This window comes from Zea mays, chromosome 4, assembly GCF_902167145.1.
Source record: "Zea mays cultivar B73 chromosome 4, Zm-B73-REFERENCE-NAM-5.0, whole genome shotgun sequence".
In the NCBI taxonomy this organism is placed as follows: domain Eukaryota; kingdom Viridiplantae; phylum Streptophyta; class Magnoliopsida; order Poales; family Poaceae; genus Zea; species Zea mays.
The window spans coordinates 102,853,869-102,873,506 of record NC_050099.1 but is presented as its reverse complement, the minus strand read 5'-3'; the positions used below and the strand labels follow the sequence as shown (position 1 = coordinate 102,873,506).

Genomic DNA, 19,638 nt, shown 5'->3' with positions numbered 1-19,638 from the left:
TTCCTAGGGCACATGTACATACCTTGGAAGTTTCCAGCGAAGGCCTTGACTAGGTCGTCCTAGTTGGAGATCTGCGCGGGAGGCAGATGCTCCAGCCAAGCCCGGGCAGCGTCGGAGAGGAACAGGGGGAGATTGCGGATGATGAGGTTGTCATCGTCCGTCCCTCCCAGCTGGCATGCCAGCCGGTAGTCCGCAAGCCACAACTCCGGCCTTGTCTCCCCTGAGTACTTGGTGATGGTAGTCGGGGCCCGGAACCGAGCCGGGAACGGCGCCCATCGTATGGCCCGACTGAAGACTTGCGGACCTGGTGGTTCGGGTGAGGGACTCCGATCCTCCTCACTATCATAGTGTCCTCCGCGACTGGGGTGGTAGCCTCGGCGCACCCTCTCGTCGAGGTGGGCTCGACGGTTGCGAAGGTGTCGCTCGTCGCCGAGGCGATCCGGGGCTGCAGACGTCCCGTCCCGCGCGAGCCCGATGTGGACCGAGGCCTCCCGCATGAGTCGGGAAGTCATTGCGCGATGTTCCGAGGGGCACCCTTGCCTTTGGGAGGCAGTGCTCTCAGCTCATCGGACCACTACGTCTTCCAGGAGACCCTTGAGTTCGCCCTGGATACGCCGCCCCTCGGTGGTGGATGGCTCCAGCATTGCTCGGAGCAGTATTGCCGCTGCAGCTAGATTCTGGCCGACCCCGCTGGAGGACAGGGGCAGCCTTGCCCTGGCATTGTCAACGATACGGAATTGGATGTCCCGGGCCTGATGACGTGCTTCTCCGGTGAGTGCTTGGCCTGTCCACTCCTGCTCGATGTTTTGCCGGAGCTACACAAGTTGCCTTGCTTCCTCGTCGAGCTTGGCCTACATCTCGTGGATTTGCTCGAGCTGTGTGTCCTGGCCCCCCCCCCCCCCCCGCAGGGACTGGGACCATAGCTAGCTCCCGCGGGATGTCAACGCGAGAAGCAGGCCCAGGGGGATCGTCCTCCTCCGGCATACCGAGGTGGTTGCCTTCGTCGCGATCCCCCAGATCGACGTGGAAACATTCATGACTTGGGCCACAACCCTCGTCGTCAAGGCTGTGGCCATCATCAGAGCAACCGGAGAGGCAGTCGTCACATGCGGACATGAAGTCTCGCATGGCACTGGGATCACTGAGCCCGGAGAAATCCCAACCAGAGTCGGGGTCGTCTTCTTCCTCGGAACCCGGGGGCCCATAGGTTGAGACGACCGTCAGTCGGTCCCAGGATGACCACATATGGTACCCCAGAAGGTTAGGATATGCCTTTACGAAAGCGCTCACCGAAGCAGGGTCGCTTGGTGGATCGAAGCTGAATCTAAAAGGCACAGGGTGGAAAACGGACGGTACCTTTTGGTCGATGGATGGTGGGGAAGTCGCGTCGGGGATGGACTGCACCGTTATCTCAGGTACGAGGCTAACGCCCAGCAAGTCCTTCGCGAGTGTGCTGGCGTCATCAGTCCGCTTGGGGTTGGCATGTTGCGGGGAAACGACATCCGTCGTTGTCTCAGGTGCGAGGGCAACGCCCGACATGTCCCCCGCTTGGGTGCCGGCGTCGTCGACTCGCTCGACAGCCGACGAGGTGCCGCCTCCTGCCTGGCCACGGTTGCCCCATCTCCTCCTCCTGCGGCGAGGAGGGTGGTAGGGCAAACCCGGATGCTGCTCTTCCGCCACGGGGGAAGACGTCGTCGAGTTCGCCGCCGCCGGGCGAGCTAACGACCGTCGTTGTTGCTGTCGCGCTTCGGGGGGAGTAGTACCATGTCGTAGCTACCGTCGAGGGACATGAACTCGAGACTCCCGAAGCGGAGCAGCGTCTCGGGCTGAAGAGGTTGCTAAAGACTACCCATCTGGAACTCAACGGGAAGGTATTCGTTAACACGTAGCAGGCCCCTACCTGGCGCGCCAACCGTCGGCGTTTCGGACCCCGGGGGACCCTCAACCGGGACGACCAGTAAATTCATCGCTGCGTGCCCCTGCCCAGATGGGTTGGCGCAAGATGAAACACAAGAGGGAAATGTGGCTCGTGTTATCTAGCACCAGGGGGTGCTCGTAGTAGGGGTTACAAGCGTTCACGAGAGAGAGAGAGTGAGCCTGTTCGTTTGCTCATCCCTCCGCGAGACCCTCTCGCAGGAAGGCCCTGAACCTCCCTTTTATAGATGCAAGGAGAGGGTCCAGGTGTACAATAGGGGGTGTAGCTATGTGCTAACGTGTCTGGCAGAGAGGTGCGTGAGCCCTGTGTACATGCCAACGTGGCTGTCGGAGAAGTGCTTGAGCCCTGTGTACGCGATAACGTGGCCGTCGGAGAAGTGCCTGAGCCCTGTAGAAGCACAGCTGGCGGTGCGGCTAGGATCCTGCTGACGTCTCCTTGCTTCCGTAGGGGGCTGAGAACCACCGTCGTCATGGATGTACACGAGGAGCCATCATTACCTGTTACCGGGGCGAGCCAGATGGGACGTCGGTCTTGTTCCCTCGTAGCCTAAGCTAGCTAGGGGTAGGGTAATGATGTATCCCCTATGGTGCGGTCGGTCCGAGCCCAAGGTTGGGCGAGGCGGAGACTTCTCCTGAGGCTAAGGCCGGGGTCGGGCGACGAAGCGATTCCTCCCGAGGCCGAGGCTGAGGCCGAGTCCTAGGGTCGGGCGAGGCGGAGCTTCCTGTTGCGCCCGAGGCTGAACTTGGCTATTGTCAACCTTGCCCAGGTGGTTGGCACAGCAGTCGGAGCGGGGCGAGCGGCGCTGTTTTCCTGTCAGATCAGTCAGTGGAAGGGCGAAGTGACTGCGGTCACTTCGACCTTGCCGACTGAGGCGCGCATGTCAGGATGAGGTGTCAGGCGATCTTCGCATTGAATGCGCCTGCGACATGGTCGGTTGGTAAGGCGATTTGGCCAAGGTTGCTTCTCGACGAAGCCTGCCCGAGCTGGGCTTCGAGCGAGCCGAGGGTGCGCCCACCGCCTGAGGAGGCCCTCGGGCGAGGCGTGAATTCGTCTGGGACTACTGTTCCCGCCCGAGGCCGGGCTCGGGCGAGGCGAGATTGCGTCCCTTGGTAGACGAGGTCTTGACCTGAACCGTGCCCATCAGTCTTTGCAACCGTGCCCATCAGTCTTTGCAGTTTGTGCTGAGGGTGGTTACCAGCCGTGTTTAGGAGTGTTGGGGGTACCCCTAATTACGGTACCCGACAAAAAGGGACCCCTAGGCGCATGGAGGAGTAAACCCAAGCATACTTTGAGCATTATAAGTCTTCCACACTCCGCCTCCACGCACTTGATCGACCGTGTTAGTGATTTGAGCTCCGTTCTTGTAGTGAACTGGTTGTGCTTCATTTTGAGCTCAAGTCTTGGCTTGTGTGCGTGTGTATTGCTGCGGATTTGTGTGTGTTGCTCCTGTCCTTAATCTTGTGCTTTCACCGTGATCTTTATTGTAAGGGCGAGACACTCCAACTTGTGGAGATTCCTCGCGAACGGGAAAAGAGATAAGTAAAGAAAAGTTGTGGTATTCAAGTTGATCATTGGATCACTTGAAAGGGGTTGAGTGCAACCCTCGTCCATTGGGACGCCACAACGTGGAGGTAGGCAAGTGTTATACTTGCCGAACCACGGGATAAACTCGCGTGTCTTTTGTGATTGTTTTTCTGTGATACTTGTGTTCGCAAGAGCTCGCTACTTAGCCATACTAACACTTAACCAAGTTTTGTGGCTATTAGTTGTTAAATTTTACAGGATCACCTATTCACCCCCTTTAGGTTCTCTCAATTATGAAGGACGTACCTTCATCATCGCAGTATATATTAATGAAAGAAGAAGCATATGAAACATGAGAAATGACATGGATAATCATATGACACCATTAATATATCTTTTCTATATCATCATGAATGAACATGGACAATATTGAATTACATTTGTACCTTCGGCTTGACAGAAGGCAAAAGTCCAAGCATGACGCACGAGTGAATACAAGTCAGCGTGAACAGTATGGGAGTACTGTTCACCTATTTATAGGCACGGGACGCAGCCCGGTCAAAATTACATTTATGTCCTTGATGACTAGTTACAATCATGACACAAATTGTCATGGACTGATCGGTCTTTTCCTCTTTAAGTCGGTGCAGCCCTTCATCTCAAGACATGTCACTATGCCAAAGCTCCCTGGATCGTAGCTTTGGCATGAACCTTCGCGCTGTGTTTGCTTATTTGCTGATCTTTCGAAGGTGTTTCTGCTTAGAGGACCTTCGGCGATGAAGCGGGCCCCCAACATAAACCCTATCTGTTTGGGCAGATTAATCTTTCCTCAGACCACTCTTCTCCCCCTTGGTCTGGGCCCAGCAACCCCGCGTGGCCCATTGTCTCAGGCGAATCCATAAATCGAACGCACCCTCTGGCAGGTGGGCCCCAATGCCCAGATCCACGCGTAGTGCACTTGTATAATTTTGTGTCACTGCCGGTGGGGCTGGGTGAACAGGATCATCTTCCTTGCGTGGACCGTGGGGCTCAGCGAACTGGACTCCGAATTCTTGTCCAAGTTCTTCGCTCGTTGGTTGTTGCTTGGGGTGTGGGGCTCCTCTCATCTGTCAGGGTATATATAAATAGACTTGCCCCCCCTCTAGCCATAGCCGGGAACAAGGAAGCCGCATGCCCTCTTCGATGGGTGTGCTTCATCGCCATGTCAATCTGCGCCATGGTCCACCCATGCCGATGCCGGTGACTCGACCCGAGAACGAAACCAGTGGGGAGCGCAGGCTCGGGGATGACGTACGGCGCACCCCGTGGGGGCAAGGATGCCTGGGCCATCAACAATTTCACGTCGGACATGGGATTTCGCTGCTGTTCATTGCCGGGCTCCACGCTGCTCGATTTCTAGTAAGTTAGCTCCTATCGAATTCCTTGTGATCCCCGTTTCGTTGTGATCTCGTCGGTCTGAAGAAGTAGGTGCTAGGGCATCGGGGGAGCACGCGCGGGCGTGGCCTCTACCGTGGTCATGGGGGCGCGCCGCCGCTCCCCTCGGCCGTGGGAGTGTGACGTGGGAGTCCTCAATCTTCGAATAAACGACTCCAATTTGATCGAAGTTTACCCTTCGCGAGATCAGCCCGGGATCCTGGATAGGTGATCGGACGGCCAGGATTGGGCCCAGGTTACCCCTTTGTGGTTTAATCAACTTTGGTCATTGATCCGACGATGGGCGGCCCTGATTACTTATCTGCTCGCGAATCTCTGTGGACCACTGATCTTCAATCCGAGGGCTCATGGAGGAGACTGTTTCAGGTCCCTGGTAATCTAATCTGGCGCGTCAGGTATCGATCCAACGACTATAGGGACCCGAAACCCCTTCGGTCATGATATTTTGCAAAAGAGACCCCCATAGATCCCTATATTCAACCCGTGGTCCTATTCCAGTGAAAAGAAATTACAGTCGAGCCCTGATATTTATAAGATAAACCCTAGACTTCCACAATTTTGTGACAGCAGTCCAGCAGTCATGGGAAATTCAGGATTAATTTAGAAAAAAGATTTTTAGTACAAAAATAAACATAGAAACTTGTTTAATTCATATTTACTTAATTTTAACTCCAAATTGATCCATTCCGGTTGCTACAAATTCATATTAATAATGTTTATCATCTAGTAACCCTATTTTGTCGTGAAACATAGGTAGGAATTATGCATTTAATTTCTTGTGTATCCAACACTTAAATCTTCAGTAAATCATAACTTTTACACCTTAACTCCGATTGGATCTATTCGAGTTGCGTTAGCTTCGTATAAATACTTACTACACAGTAGCAACATTAATTATACGATATCACATACTTCTATAATTAAGTAACTAATTGGATTAATCTATGTTTATTGGATTAACTTCTTTAATATTAATATAGTATTATGATCTTATGGTTATAATTTGACTAGATGATGTTTAACCAAATAATGACTTAGATTAAAGTTGAGATAATTATTTATAGAATAATCTCTCATATGATTTACACTAACCAATTTATAATATAGTTTAATATTTAAATCACATAGATCTTCTATAAATCATAACTCCTTAATGGTAACTCCGAATTTAGTAATTCTCGAAACTACGATCTCGTAGCAATGCGTAGATTATTATTATGTTGTTTGTGCTTATGTTTGGTGTGATGTTAATTTTGTCTATACCATGTTTGTTTGTATTGCTACGACTAGAAGCGAGGTTATGAGAACCTGAAGACCAAGTTGCTACCTAGAATTTCAAGTCCCAGGCAAGTTGTGCCCTTGATCACTTCTTTTTACCTAGTCATGTTCTTATTAATCATAAATGATCTGCATAGGTTAATGTTGACGGGACCCAATAGGTTACCCTAGTTTGACTATCTTTATACCTTATTTACCACTGAATTTTTGGATAGTATCTGCTATTGCTTTATGTGGTTTTGGGTATGGAGATACACATTATTCATGATCACACTTTTATTATCAGTTTGTTATTTACTGTTCATGATAAGATCATTATGTTAATTGGAACATGGAGAACCACCCGAGAAAACGGTGCTACCACAAGGGTAGTATGGGATGCCCTTGCCTGACTAATTAGGAAAGCTAGTGGAGGACTACCTTACCCGAAAGGGGCAAGGGAAGTAGGGGAGTGGTCAGTGTGGGGAGGCCCTTGGGTCCCTGCATTGGAACTTCTTAGAAATTGTAGCGGATTTTCTGAAGCTAGTGGAACTTTGTAAAGGCCTCGTAGTGTTACCCTGCCTCGCCTCCTCAGTAGAGGTGTATGGGAAGTCTCGATCCCTTGGTAGATGGGTAACATGACTTGTGGGTAAAGATGTGCAACCTCTGTAGAGTGTAAAACTGGTGTACTAGCTATTCACACGGTCATGAGCAGCTCGGAAACTCACATGATTAATTTATGGAACTAAATTCGATTTATCATATGCATCGCATTGCACGTGTTGTTATCAAATTTTGTTCTACTACTTAATTGGGTTGGTATTTACTTATACTTAGTAATTTCTAATAAAATTTTGACCAGCTTTAAATGCAATGTTCAGCTCTAACCATCCTCTTTGGTGAAACCTTACACTTCACGTGAGCTCCCATCTTTGGCGAGTTCATGCACATTTTTCCCCACAACTTGTTGAGTGATGAACGTATGTGAGCTCACTCTTGCTGTCTCACACCCACACAGGTCAAGAACACGTACGCAGGATGAGGCGCATGGAAGATGCTGTGATGAGTTCATAAGAGGTCTAGGTCGTCGTCTCCCAGTCAACTTTGGGTTGTTGGATCATTGTCTCCTTAATATGTAATTATTTATTTATTTTGTACAGAACTCCTATTATACAGTAAAGATGTGACATTCGTTTCTGTACCACTATTCATCATATGTGTGAGACTTGGTCCCAGCACACTGGTGATTATTTCGCGCCTAGGTTTTGGTCCCCTAAAAGCCGGGTGTGACAGAAGTGGTATCAGAGGGATGTTGACTGTAGGACAATACCTAGATAGAACTGGACAACCATTGTCTACTTACCTTTGCTACTCTAATTCTTTTCTAAACTTTTCATAATCTTTCCTCATCTATTTCCGCTTAACTCTAATTACTCTTACCATTTCCTTCTAAAGACAAATGTGGATTTCACCTTTAGGAATAGGAGACCTATTCATAGGAACAAAAACAAAACTATTTTTTTATAAGTATCTATATGCTTGAATGCTTGTTCTTATGATACTTGTCTGATTTGGATCTTTGATTGGGTGTGATGAGTTGTGGAGTAATGTCCACAATTACATATGCATATACATATAGGCATAAATATAAATAAATAAAATTCATAAGATAACTAAACATCCATTAAAATGTATCTATATTAAATAGATCCCTCTTAACTGAAAGGATTCTATCTTATTCTAATTGGTTCATCTTATGTAAAAAAATTATTATCTTATCCTCATAAATTGTTTATGAGATAAACTAGACCAACAAAGAATACCCCACTAGAATATATCAAGCCTAATAGATCCACCTTATCTTAAAAGGCTCTGTTATCTTAATGGATTCATCTTATCTTGAAAGATTCGTCTTATCCTAACCACTTTACTTATCTAATCCTAAAGTAACAGCCAGGATCTAATCCAAAATAAATTAAATAGGTCTTATCTAGTCTAATCTAGTGATATCAATTTAATCTTGATCCAATCCAAGTTAATGTGATCTAAGGGGACCTGATCTAATCTAAATAAGATAATTACCAGATTAGTTAGTACTAGAAATAGATTAGACCTTATGCCTATAAATAGGTGTTAACCTAGAATGGTGCCCTAGACTAACTTGAACATGTACAACTGCCTGACCATATGCAACTATTTTAACCATTCGATGGTTGCATAACCCCTCTGTTTTAACCTATCATAGACTCTGACCTACCTACACCATAATATCCATCCTATCTCAAAAGATTCTAACATATTCTAACAACATTTATTCTACCCTAGTAGATATATCTAACCTAACCTAAACTAGTCTAATCCAGTCATATCCAAATGTGGTGCCCTAACCTCTAAGCTATGCGGAGTTACAGAAATAGTGTAGCAAATAAAATATATATATATAGGAGATCTAAAAAATGTCAGATCTTAATTATTAATCTTAGTTAGTGAATAGTTCTAATTGGAAGTTCCACTTAAAAATATATATTGGAATTCCATAGAAATAAAATCAGCTGATATGCTTAACTAAATGATATTCTTAAATAGGATTATAGAATCTAATGTTAGTTGCTTAAGCAAGTTGGATAATGCTGGTGGCATAAATTAGACCGTACTCTTATAAACACAATTAACCTAAACTGGTTCCCTATACCAGCTCAGCCATATACAAGTACTTGACTTATGTGTTGGGTTGCAAAATCTGTATAAACCGTCATAAAACTATAAGCACCCAAGATTTTCAACTATCATAACTTATCCTACCCACATCTACCTACTCGTCCCTAAATAAATTAATCAGATCTTAACTAGTTTAATCTAGTCATACTAACCTAATCTAGATTATATCTAATCTATTATGATCTAATCTAGAGTGAGTTACTTAATGCTGGTACAAAAGATAAGGCCATACTCCTAATTCACTTAAGCCTAAATTGGTGACTTAGGTCAACTCGGCCATACCCAACAACTTGACCTACATAATAGGTTACATAACCTATCCAAACCATTCAGAAACAAAACAACCAAACCAGATTCTGACTAATCTCATTTAACTCATAGCCATCTACTAAACTAGTTGCTCTACCTACGTGTTACTTACAAATCTATCTTAACCATATTCCCCAACCCCGATGATATACACTAACCTCGAAACAATGAGACCAAGACCAGAGAAGAAAAGGTCAACATCGACAAGGAAGGATATAACAGTCAAAGCGAATCTTGAGATGAATCAAGACTTAAACCTTTCGGATGAAGTCTATTCCTTGCCATAATCTCTCTTACCTCAACCTGTCTAGCTTATATCTGTGGCAGAGCTGCCCGAATTATTCCAACTTAAGTGCCTAAGTCCCGCCTTATAGGCTAGACCACACTTAAATGGGAATAACCCGTCAATCCCTTAGATCTAGTCCGACGAGGCCACTGACAGGATCAAGTACCACAGTCTCACACGATGGTGAGTCACAGAGAAAATACAATAAAGCATAAAACCATACATTAAGGAGTACTAAACTTATTACATCATCATCGAAGTTTTAGCAAAAGTAGTCATCATTGTTCGAAGTGCAGCGGAATAAAACTAACGATAAATAAACAGAGAGATGGGGAAGCCTATCCCATCACTCCTCATGCTCCTCCTCAGCCGAGGCAGGGTCCCACTCGACTGTCCAACCCGGTGGCAAGATGGACGACCAAGTCACTCCAGCAACCATGTCCTCCAGAGAACCTGTAAAATTATGCCACAAGCAAGGCTGAGTATACTAATACTCAGCTAGACATACCCGGTGTGAGGAGTCTACTCCTCTACCTCTAGACATGCAGCTGTTTGGCTGAGGGGTTTGGTTGCCAAAAGCACTAGCTGAGTTTATAAATGAAGTTTTAGCTTTGTCAAGTTTTAGCGTGACTCTCTTAAGACTAAATGTATACCTATCTAATCATACATGGTATCAAACATTTAGCAATCAACCACTTTTGCCAAGTCATCTCATTTCCACTTGTTACTCAATGTAGCAGCATGGATCAAGCAGTCTCATTAGCTGCGAGAAGCAGACGATTCGAATCGAGTTTTTATCCTTGCAAGGTAAACCTAAACACACGACGTGGCGAGGCACTCCGTCCCCACACACATCAACCGTCCCCATCGATTCCCCGTTAGCAGATCAGGGCTCACCGCCTTGGTGTACAATGCCTCACTGACCCCGACTGCCGTCGTGAAGTGACCGCACTTGTACCCACCATAACCGGAATGGGAGACCGCGTCTCAGGTCGCGTGAGGGGTAAAGTCCACTGCCAGGTTCAATCAGGTACTAGGCTTACCGATTTACCATATTTCTCGGCATGTGTTTAGTACGTTCAATTGCTTGACACACGGTACCACGCCTTAATCCTTATTCCAATTTCTGTCTTGTAGACAACGCATCCCCATGGACCGTTGTCCACAGACTATCATCATTACGATATCAAAATGGATACAACCAATTCCTGACCTCTTGCGAGTGCTAGAAAAATCACTCGACTTCTACCGAGATCCCTAATTAATAAAGCAGCTACTCGACCTAGCATACTAGTATCCATCACAAAAAGGATTTCTGAGATCATGCAACTAGGGTTTCAAACAACTCCTACACTTAAGTGCACAATACAAGCCTACAATCATTAAGTGCAGTAAAATAATATATAGAACTGGTTATGCATAAACCGGGGCTTGCCTTTCAAAGCTAGGGCAGGCAGATCCTCTGGGGCAAGCTCTGCTGCTAGATCCGGGGCTACCTCCTGAGCAACTCCTTGCTCCGGCACGAGGATGTACTCTCCGTCAGCGAGGTTGCAATCTATCGAATGCAATGAATAAGAATATGTATGCCATGATTATGCAAGATTTAGTAATCATTATGCTAAGTGAAGAAAAACTAAGTTAGTTAGTAACTTAGGGTTTCCTGGTTATACGGGGCTCTTAGTGGTTTATGCTTATCAATTTAGGTTTGGGTTTTGTCTAGGGATAAGCATAGTGGATTAAAACTTCGATTTCCCTTAGATGTTTTAGTAGGCATTTAAGGGGTTTTGCTGGTTGGGTTAGGGTTACATTAATCTCCACTATTACTTTCCCTTTTTCATTTTCTATTTATGAATTCTAGTGTGGGTTTGAACTACAATCGTGATTTAACTTTTTCCAAAAATTCTATAAAAATTACAGTGGGTTACTATTGGTCACTGTAATCTGTCCTAAAAATTTGAGGTCCAGAAGAAATAGAATATGCCCTGGGCAAAAATAACAAAAGTTGGGGCAAAGGGGGGTCCTTTGCACTACAACTCTTAACTAGGGGTGGGTTCTGTCCTAAGGGTCATTTTTGGTGGCATCTAAAGGTAATAACATGCTTCTGTGTCAAAAATCACAGAAGGTTATTTGGTGGCTATTTAGTTGTGATTTTCTAAAGTTTAATGTTAAAAAGGCACTTACTACTAACTTGTTATTTGAAAAATGTCAAACAATAGATTTCATATTTTTCCTATGTCCATAATAACAAAACATTATTATCCCAAGATTTGGGGTGTTTTCTTCTCAGGGTTATTTTTCTAGGGTTTTTCTAAGGTTTCCTTGTTTTTCTAAATTAAAAGGTATCTCCTTTCTTTTGCATTAAACAAGGGTATAATAAATTTTTCTAGTGAACTACACTGAATAAGGGAGCTAACAAAAATGTGAGTGCTCCCTGGTTCTTATTTTAAACCACCTTTTATATTTTCTTCAACTTTAAACAAAAAGTGATTTAAATGGCAAACTCTACCTTAATGGGGTGTACAGAGGCGTTTATTATTTTTAAACAGGTTAGGAAATGATTAAGTACCTCTCTAAATTTTCTTAACCCCAGTCAAATAGTGTAACAATTTTTCCTTATTTCTTTCAACTTTTGACCAGTTAATCATTTAAATCAAAACTTTAAAGTTTTCTGTAACACTTAGGGGTTTTATATTTTTCCTAAATAGTTTACATTATTTAGGATCTGGCAAAATTGGTTTGACTCGATTTGGGTAAACCAAACTGAAGTTATGAATTTTTCAAGTTCTGTTTGGATTTAAATCAGAATATTTAAAAGGTTTCCTGGAAAACTACTTTGCATCGAAGACCCTGGGTTCTTTCTAAACCATTTCCTTCAGTTATACCCCTGCGCTATTATTCCCCTGAGTCACTGACAGCGCACAAAACCCCCTGGCCTTTTCTTCTTCGCCCCCGAGGTCCCTCCCCTTAAGTAAACAGTAACCACGGAAAGGAAAAGGGCGACACGGCTTACCGGTGGCGAGAGAGGTCCGACGAGGGGTGGGGTTGGCTTCGGGAGGTCCTGGCGGTCACAGCGAGGTACGGCTCGATGGCGGTGGTGACCGGAATCGGTCTGACCACGTGCGCAGGCGGGTGAACTCGTCGGCGGCTGGTGCTCCGGCCTAACCACGACGATCTAGTCCAATTAAACGGCACGCGCGCAGGGAATGACGTAGAGGCTATGCACGCAGGGAATCAGAAAATGGTGCAGAGACTTACCACGGTCTACGTTCACCGGCGATCGGGTGAAGCCTGGCGACCGTGGACTGGCTTCTCCGGTGAGGCAAAGTCCGATTCCTTGCTCGGGGAGCTTCACTGAGGCATGCACGGTCTACTCTTAGGGTCGGGCATGGTTGGGAAAGGCTCTGTTGGCCGGTCTACGACGGCGGGGGGTCGGGTGGCCGCGGGCACGCCGTGCGCGGGGCAATGCCGGTGATCTGGTGCTCCGGTGAGGTCGAGCGCGCGCGGAGGAGTACAGTCGACGTCTCTGGGGGCTTTATAGGCGCGGGCGCGGGCGCGGGCAACAGCACCGACTCGGCTTTGGCGCGACGCGGGGCACGCGGGGGCGTGCGTCGGGCATGCTCTGGCGAGCTCAGAGCGCGTCGAACACGTGGCTCTTTGCATCTGTTCTTGTTCTACCCTCTGCTGAGCGGCCAAAACGTGCGAATCTTGCCCTAAGACCTGTGAGAGATCTCTTCCCTGCACCTAGGGCTACCTAGTTCATGTGAGTTCCAAGGGGAGATGTGGTCGGGTTAGAGAGATATGGGGGTGGGAAGTTGTCTTTGTCCTAGCTGTCGAAACCGAGACAAATCTTGTGTCAAGTCGTGTCAAACTACTTAGGGTTGGGTTCAAACTTTTCCAGGGTGTTCTAGAGGTATTTTGGCGCCACTTTGTCAATTGGGCCAAGTGGTTTTAAGTTTGGGATCAAGGTGAACATGTTTGATCTTTGGAAAGGGGGTGGTTTTGGACTTAGAAGAATTCTGATTTTTCTCTTATGCTCAACCCTTTTGTGAATCTTTTGGGGTTTTTCTGAAATCTTTTTGGGGTTACTTTCTTACTATTATTTGTAGGGTATTAAGTGCACTACATCTTGTATAATTGGCTCAAGACATGATCAAGTGGTTTTCATAACTTTTTGGTCATAGTTACCTATAGTACTCCAATTGTCCACAGGGGGTGCATTAGGGTTTTGGGCAATTTCTCCCCCTTTAATGTACATGGTAAGCCAAGGCATGACATCTAAGATAGGTTGCACTTACTTAGGATCTTGAGCTCAAATTTTGTTGTACTTTTTCCCAACTTAAGTCACATGTGATGATGGGCTTACTTGTATAGCCTTGAGTGAAAACCCTAAGTAACACCTGGGGTGTTATAGCCCTCCCGAGATTTTAGGTAGAGTCTTTTGGAGGGGTGCCCTGAAGGTGTGCTGGTGTGTGGTTCTTCCTTTATCCAAGTTTCTCTAGTTAACTGCTCTTCGAATGTCATTCTCTTTGCGACTTTAGAAGGAAGTCCTTTTTGAGTCATTTCTAAAGCTTACCACACCTTTAGCATCTAAGTTTTTCTTTTATTTGAATTCAAAGGGCAGGTGGGGTGGGGGTTTTGGATTACGTACCGACTCCGTTGGGCAGAAAGTTGGGGAAACGAGAACGTAGAAAATCCTCAGTCTCCCATGTAGCTTCTTCTACTGAATGGTGACTCCACTGAATCTTATACATTTTGATCGACTTTGCCCGCGTTGATCTCTCCTTTTGGTCCAATACCTTGACGGGGTGCTCTTGATAAGACAAGTCTGGTTCTATCTCAATTTCTGGTTCAGGTAATACTTCAGTGGGTAAGCAGACACATTTCTGTAGCTGAGATACATGGAACACATCATGAACAGCTGACATGTGGGGTGGCAACTTCAATTGATATGCTACAGGTCCACAAGTTTCCTTGATCTCATAGGGTCCAACTAGGTATATGCCCGTGCGTTGCAACGAAGACATATAATACATACAAGTTTCCTTGATCTCATAGGGTCCAACTAGGTATATGCCCGTGCGTTGCAACGAAGACATATAATACATAAGTCCCCGTTGCAACGCATGGGCACTCACCTAGTGAGAAGAATGAAGGCAAAAACATCAGGTATCTTGCTGCCAGGAACACCGTCAGGGAGAATAGCAGATGGAGTTGCTGACGAGGGGGTCTCTCGGTCGTCGATGTTCCGCGCGGCCACTCGCCCTTCTCTATCTTCCGCCGCCAGGAAGAAGCGAGGGAGAAACAACCCCAAACGTACGCACGGCGAACCGAAACCATTTCTCCAGAATATATGAGGTATTTCAAGATTGAATACCAAGATTGCCGAAGCAGTATATGAGGTATTCCAAAACAAAAACAAAAATATACTACGGCTCTCAAAAAATCCAGAGTCAACACCGGAGTTATGCCAGCCAAACATCCCGTTTATGAATTATACTAAGTTGTACTATAATGTCATCTCCTATTTTTCAGTTTGCATGATCCCTTTATCTCAAATGCTTGTAGAATAGAACTATGGATCCATGAGAAATCAAACGGTCCCAATTAATACCATGAAATTCGCATGTTCATCATGTTGAAAACAACGATAGAGACGTCAAGTTGCGTGCATCGTGCACTCTGATTCGTATGAACTATGCATTTGCCTATGGACAAAGAATATGAGTATTTAAGAACTCACGCCTGCTGTACATGTACCCATTTATTTGGCTTTTCTACTTTCCACACGCCAGAGCATCCCACACGCGAGATGCTTTGTGGCATGCCTTGAATTTGAATATACTTCAGGCTCCATCCACGGAGACGCTTACCTGTGAAGTGATCAGACACAGTGATTAATATATGATACCCAACAGTACCATGGTAAGCATGGTGCCCTTAATATAGCGTGCACCACATTATTTTCTCAACTGGAGCTGAATCTGAAAATTCTGGCCATTGTTTTTAAAACTGTCCAAAGTAGGGTTCAAATGGTTGATATCTTGTGCATTGAAATAAACAAGCAGTGGTACACAGTAATCCAAACAACAGCATTACCATTTGTTATGTGTGTCATCAAAGATGAGGGACTCAATATCTTGCACCACATGATCATCTATCTCAATTCTCAGGGTAGAGTTATGACCCAACTGCACAGTTATGGACATTAGTAACTACTGTTCCGTGGTAACAGAAAGATCCTTGATGCAAAAGGACTGACCTTGACAAAAGGCATCCTAAGAGCCCTGTTCTTATACACTGTCGTTCTATCAGGTTGTCTGGATGGGAGGATCCAATCTCTGCAGCCAAGTAGCTCAAGTATGTCAAATTCAATCTAAAAGAGACTTATGCTTAAGAGAAACAAAACTGACAGAGGTATGCATGCATGATACACCATGCTCCACTACCTTAAACAGAGTTTGTTTCCAATGATACAGAACTGACAGAGAAACAGAACTGACAGAGTTTGTTTCCAATGCATGCTTAAGAGAAACAGAACTGACAGAGTCATGACATGTTGATGGTAGAAAAAAAATAACTAAGGTAAGGGGAGGGTATTATGTTATGTCAGAGGTCCACTAAGTTACATGAATGATACACCTGGACAACCTGATTGAGGAGGGGAGTAAAGCTAAACATCGAAGCAAACAAAGTAAAGCAAATTCATTAATCTAATGAACTGGTTAATTACAACTCAAGCTAGGCCAGAGGCAGAGGCAGCTGAGGATTAAGCTTAACGCGAGAAGAGCGAGCGAGGGTCCAAGGGGATGACCTGGTTGCTTCGATGTTTAGCTTGACAACGAGCTGTTACTTAAAGAGAGACGTTACAAGACCAACCTGATTAGAGCCAAACAGAAGACAATTAATTAGTCTCTCAAGCAAACTGTCACTGACCAGATGTTTCGAGCCCACGATCTGCTGCTGTTTACTCTGCACATCCGAGCGATATTTCAAATATTAAACCTGCCCACTGATTGATCCTAGTTAAGCCAGCAGCTGGCTTGGCAGCGCCGGCGATGGCCGAGCCACAGGAGCATGAAGTTCTTCACTTGCGTTAGCTGAATGGTTGCTCCAGGAAGGGCGGCATCTTCCCGTAGTGCTATCTAGTCCTCCACATGTTTGCTGCTTCTTCTCCAGAAAACGGAGCCAGAAGGCGTCGCGGCCGAGCATGCCCAGCGCCTGGTTTGACGCCACCCTCCAGAAAATAAACCACGTGCTTCGATGTTTAGCTTGACATCATGTATCTGCTCAAATGAAATCCTATTTCCTCAACAGAACTGACAGCAAAGCACGTGGTTTATTTTCTTGGGCTGGGAGGGACTGTGCCATTGTGTGTTTCCCCGTCGCTGTATCGCCCGGTCTGGGAAACGCTCCGCAATATTCAAACCAAGGAGCAGGAGCCAGTGTAAGCTGACTGGGGGAAACAAGTTCAGATTCTCAAGGAGTTCCGTGAACCTGGACATGGTTCAAGACCCTTGAACAGCGGACAGTGGTCTCTGTAAGTAGCCAGGGGAGCTTCAATAACAGTCTTGACTCACAGATAGAGATAGGCAGGCACATGGTGTGCGATCTTAACGCAGTCGCGCAGATGCCGATATGCGGGTCCTGTTCACTTGGCGAAAAAGAAAGATCACAAGTAAGCATATAAGCAAGACCAAACAGTCTTCTAGATTAAGCCAAACTTATTCCCGCAAATGAATTGAAGCATCGAAAGTTCAGAAACGCATACATGAATAGATTGAAATTTTGAAGAATGCATGCAGAAAGTCTCATATATAAGATTATTCATGCACCACAGAAATTGTCATTAACTTGCAGCTACATTTTCATTTATTATAGTGTATATTAACAAATAATTAGTAAGCAAAAGAAAACCTGGAGACGGCTCAAGGGTTTTAAGAAACTTTCAATTCTGGAAAGAACATCAGCATGTGTGCTTTCACACAGGGCCAGCACCTGCACTCTGCCTTTCAACCACTTAATTATCTCAGATTCCCAGTTGCTAACTAAGCTTGTGGGGGTTACAATGACAGCCCTTTTAACCATTGGCTTATCATCAAATCCTTGACAAAGAAGGGTATATAGTAAAGTTGTCGAATGTAAAGTCTTCCCCAATCTGGGCATGTACAACAAAGGTTTACAAACAGTTTTTATTATCATGCACCAGATAAAAGATTATGAAGTAATTGAAGTGAAATTTAAATGCTCGGTGCAGAACTTACTTGGCCCTTGTTAGAGCCACGTTAGTCCTCTGTAAGTTTGATAGAAACCCAATTGTGCCAGCTCCATTACTCCTGACTGTTGATATGATAATTATATCTTCCTCCGCGCCTTGGAAACCATCCACAGATTTTACTTTCACTGAGAAATAATCATTCCTCCTGCAGGCCTTCCCAACCTTTTCCTGTATTGCTCTAACTTGAGCATTGTATGGACACACAACACCAATAGAAAAGCTTGCTTCGTGTAGAAAGTGTCTCTACAATAGATAAAAAGGCAAAAACATTATAACCTGCCCAAACATAAACTGACTTGATCTTGATCAAATGATATAATACTTATTAGAGAAAGAAATGAAACATACAACTACAACACTGTACATTATGGCTGCCCTTACCTTTTAACAAACTTTGCACTATCATCACTATAATATGCAACGGAACCATACAATAACACGATAACAATATATATTCTAGATATGTGCCCGTGCGTTGTGATGGAAGTAAAAGATTTGTATGAAACATTGATACGGAGCAACACACATCACTATAATATGAAAAATACGTGTGGAAAACATTATCAATATCACACAAATTAGTTACAGACAAATGTGTCGACAACTGTTCACTAATCAGCTAATCCTTTTTAGCGATATCGACAAGTCTTTGTTGTATGTTTGCAGGGATGGCATATCGGCACGAATTGTCCTCATAACTTAAAAGATCAATCACAAAGTTTCTTCGAAGAGTCTTTGCATCCTACAGACAAAGAGATAAGAGAACAAAACATATTATCTTGTAGAACGAGATAGCTAGAATGTATGTTTTGAACATAAAACAAACGTACTACACTCACCCCAACAAATTTCAGTCGTCTGTCATTCCCCCACATGGCCATAGCTTGTAGAACGAGGTAGCTGGTATTAAACCTATAGAATAATATTTGGGCAACTATGTTTTATACAATGATTATCATAGAAAAAATTTAAACTGCTGAGAAGGTGGTACGAAGAAAATACCCTCTTAAGTCAATTGGAACACCAGTCTGAATTGTATGTTCCCACTTAAAGATATCCTCCGCCCATCCAGAACGTTTCTTGCTGTAAGCAATCTTATATTTTTTTGAGGCCATGATAATCGCTTCCGCGAACCTCTTGTATGGCATGTGTTTACACCAATCTTGAGTCGGTGTAAATCGATAAAAGTCACATGCTTTTTAACATGATCTATTACGAAAAGGGCGTGACATCCATTGAATTTCCATGGCATGAGAACCTGCAAAATATCAGTCATTAGGATCCTACAACAGAAGTGTCCTTTATAAATACATTCGAAATGAACACATACTTACATATCTACAACCCGTGATATAATAATTCATTGATGGCCAACAATCGAGTGTTTTGGCTAACTCTTTTGTTGTAGGATCCTGATGGTACTTTGGAAGTTTACCAAAACCAACCATTCTCTGGACAGTATATATACATGTACACATGATGATTAGATGTAGATACTATATATTAATACATTAATGATTGGAAACAAACTTACCCAAAAACGCATGTCCATATAATGCTTTCTATTATTTATGATTTCTTCTTTCGGTCTACGTGACTCTTTATTGGCAAGCAGCCGAACAACCATATCAAAACATCTTAGAATCATATCTTGAGTTGTCGTTAATATGTTTTGCAGGTCTTTGACAGATATTTCTATCTTAAAAGGATTGAAAGTTCGCACCCATGTTCTCCTGTAATGTAGCATGACGAAACTCTATATCAAGAATCTAAGTAGTCGATATACATAAAATAAATAAATCAATGAGCACTTACTCTAGTGTCGTATCGTCTTCTATTGCCATGATATAATCACATAAAACATCTATTGAATCGGCTTTGGTCACTGGCATGTCCTTT

The 19,638-nt window shown here is 44.7% G+C and overlaps 2 long non-coding RNA genes across 2 annotated transcripts; both read right to left on the bottom strand.

The window, feature by feature from the left end:
* Nucleotides 1–15,065: 15,065 nt before the first annotated feature.
* Nucleotides 15,066–15,783, bottom strand: LOC103653567 (uncharacterized). The gene is made up of 3 exons (XR_565555.3): nt 15,724–15,783; nt 15,561–15,652; nt 15,066–15,334 (listed from the first exon to the last, which is right to left on the bottom strand). It is a non-coding gene; the product is annotated as an uncharacterized lncRNA (long non-coding RNA).
* Nucleotides 15,784–18,350: 2,567 nt separating this feature from the next.
* On the bottom strand, nt 18,351–18,790 carry LOC103653568 (uncharacterized). The gene is made up of 3 exons (XR_565556.4): nt 18,742–18,790; nt 18,579–18,651; nt 18,351–18,481 (listed from the first exon to the last, which is right to left on the bottom strand). It is a non-coding gene; the product is annotated as an uncharacterized lncRNA (long non-coding RNA).
* Between the last annotated feature and the right edge of the window lie 848 nt (nt 18,791–19,638).